This window comes from Chrysochloris asiatica, unplaced genomic scaffold (genome assembly GCF_000296735.1).
Source record: "Chrysochloris asiatica unplaced genomic scaffold, ChrAsi1.0 scaffold00110, whole genome shotgun sequence".
Lineage (NCBI taxonomy): Eukaryota > Metazoa > Chordata > Mammalia > Afrosoricida > Chrysochloridae > Chrysochloris > Chrysochloris asiatica.
This window is the reverse complement of record NW_006408628.1, coordinates 2,579,814-2,582,626: the sequence shown is the minus strand read 5'-3', so window position 1 is coordinate 2,582,626 and position 2,813 is coordinate 2,579,814. Positions and strand designations below refer to the sequence as shown.

The following is a 2,813-nucleotide window of genomic DNA, read 5'->3' as shown; positions in this document are numbered from 1 at the left end:
CAATTTTGCATTCCAATCACCAGTAATGATCAATACATCTTGATTGCATGTTTGATCAATTTCAGATTGAAGAAGTTGGTAGAATTCTTCTATTTTATCCTCACTAGCTTTAGTGGTTAGTGCATAAATTTGATATTAGTGGTATTAACTGTTCTTCCCAGTAGGTGTATGGGTATTATCCTATCACAGACAGCGTTTTACCTCATGACTGATCTGGATATGTTCTTTTTGACAATGAATGAAACACCATTCATCTTCAATTTGTCATTCCCTGCAAGTAAACCATGTGGTTATCAGATTTAAAATGGCCAATACCAGTCCATTTCAGCTCACTAATGCTTAAGATATCGATGTTTATGCATTCCATTTCATTTTTGACAATTTCCAATTTTCCCAGATTCATACTTCGTGTATTCCATGTTCACATTTTCAATGGATGTTTACAGTTGTTTCTCTTCATTTTGAGTTGTGCCTCATCAGCAAATGAAGGTACCGTGGGTTTTTCTCCCACAGGCTTTATTCCATTCGCGTCATCACAGTCAGCTCTACTTTGAGGAGGCAGCTCTTCCTCAGTTGCATTTTGAGTGTCTTCCAACCTTAGGGGCTCACTTTCCGGCTCTGTATCTGACAGTTTTCCTCTGCTCTTTGTAAGGTTTTCAGTGACTAAAGATTTGGAAGTAGTTCATCACTTGTTCTTCCTAGTCTTTTTCTAAACTAATCCTAAACCTGTCCACCATGGGTGACCCTGCTGGTATTTAAAATACTGGTCACAAAGCTTTCAGAATCACAGCAACACACAAGCCACCACAGTATGACAAATTGATAGAGGAGTGGAGGTGTCACAGGAGACACTCATTCATCACTGCCAAGAAATTTGGAAGACAACTATCTGGCAGATTGATTGGAAGAGATCCACATTTGTGCCCATTCCAAAGAGTGGTGACCCAATGGAATGAGGAAATCATCGGACAATCTCTTTGATATCCCATGCAAGTAAAGTTTTGCTAAAGGTAATAAAGAAATGGCTGCAATCATACACTGACACAGAATTTCCAGAGATTCAAGCCAGATGCAGAAGAGGCCATGGAATGAGGGATATCATTACTGATGTCTGATGGATCTTGGCTGAAAGCAGATAATATCAGAAGGATGTTTACCTGTACTTTATTGACTATGCAAAGGCTTTTGGGTGTATGGATCATGACAAGCTATGGAAAACATTGCAAAGTATGAGTATTCCAGAACACTTAATTGTACTCATGAAGAATCTGTACCTGGACCTTTGTAGTGTTCAAACAGAACATGGGAACACTGAATGGTTTAAAATTAGGAAAGTTGTGTGACAAGGTTGCATTCTTTCACCATGCTTATTCAACCTGTATGCTGAGCAAATAATATGAGAAGATGGGTTCTATAAAGAAAAACGTGGCATCAGGATTGGAGGAAGATTCATTAACAACCGGCAATATGCAGATGATACAACCTTGCTTGCTGAAAGTGAAGAGGACTTGAAATATTTACTGATGAAGATTAACATTCTTATCAACAGAGAAAAGATTGAAGTTGTCAAGGACTTCATTCTTCTTGGATAAACTATCAACACTCACGGAAGCAGCAGTCAAGAAATCAAAAAGTGTACTGCATTATTAGGCAAATCTACAGCACAAGACCTTTTTTTTTTTTTTGCTGTAAAAGGAAGCTTTATTGCTTTCATTTGGTTCATGGCTTGGGAGAAGGGGGGCTCCAGGGCGTTGACTATGTTGCCTCTGTGTCTCGAGAGCAAGGATCAAGCAGAAGATATGTGGCTCAGGCAGAAGGTATGTGAAGAGCAGGGGAGTGCTGAAAGGCCCTTCACAGGTTGCAGAGCGCCATAAGCTCTCTTAGTCTGCTTGAGAGTGAGCCTTTCGAAGAGGTATTCGCCCTGCCCTGCCTGGGGACCAGCCATCCTATGGATGTTGGTCAAGTGGTCACCCATCTTCTTGATAATTTTCAACTACTCATCGAGGAAATGATTTTCCAGAAAGTCACAGAGGTGGGGGTCTGTGTGGGTAGCATCCACCGTGTCAGATCCAGAAGAGACTGGTTCAGGTTCTTCTCCAGGGCCAGGGCAGCTTCGATGGCATCCAGAGTTCTTCCTCACTCATCTTGGTAGGGCTTATGCACGTCCTGGACCACCACGCTGGTTTTGCAGTTTCAAGAGATGCTCAGCACCCTCGCGCTTCTCTTTTGGCAACTCACGGAAGAAGTGTCCCACACCTTCCAAAGCCACACCTTTGCGATCGGAATAGAAGCCCAAAGAGAGGTAGGTGTAAGATGCCCGCAGATGCAAATTAACCAAATGTTGATGTCGGCCTCTGCTTCAGCGGAATAATTCTGATGGTTGATCGAAGATTTGGAGCTAACCACACACACACACACACACACACACACACACACACACACACAAAATGGTGTTTAGCTGGTCCCGGTAACAGGGAATGCTCAAGAAGATGGTCCCGGAGAAGTGATTATGCCTAAAGAAGTTATTAGAGGTTGTCTGAGGATGGAGGTGCAGGAGTCACAAGATCTGTTCCGTCCAAACACTGTTGAAGCAAGACACAGATCCACAGGACCACAGCACAAACTTTTAAAACCTTTTCAAAGTGCTGAGGAGCAAAGATGTCAGCTTGAGGACTAAGGTGCGCCTGACCCAAGCCATGGTATTTTCAATAACCTCATATGCATGCGAAAGTTGCACAGTGAATAAGGAAGACCGTAGAAGAATTGATACATTTGAGTTATAGTGTTGGAGGAGAATATTGAAAGTGCCATGG

General features: G+C 42.3%; 1 pseudogene; it reads right to left on the bottom strand.

Annotated features, from left to right (window-relative positions):
* Positions 1 to 1,786: 1,786 nt before the first annotated feature.
* The window catches only part of LOC102820027, a 33,384-nt pseudogene continuing 32,357 nt past the window's right edge, over positions 1,787 to 2,813 (bottom strand).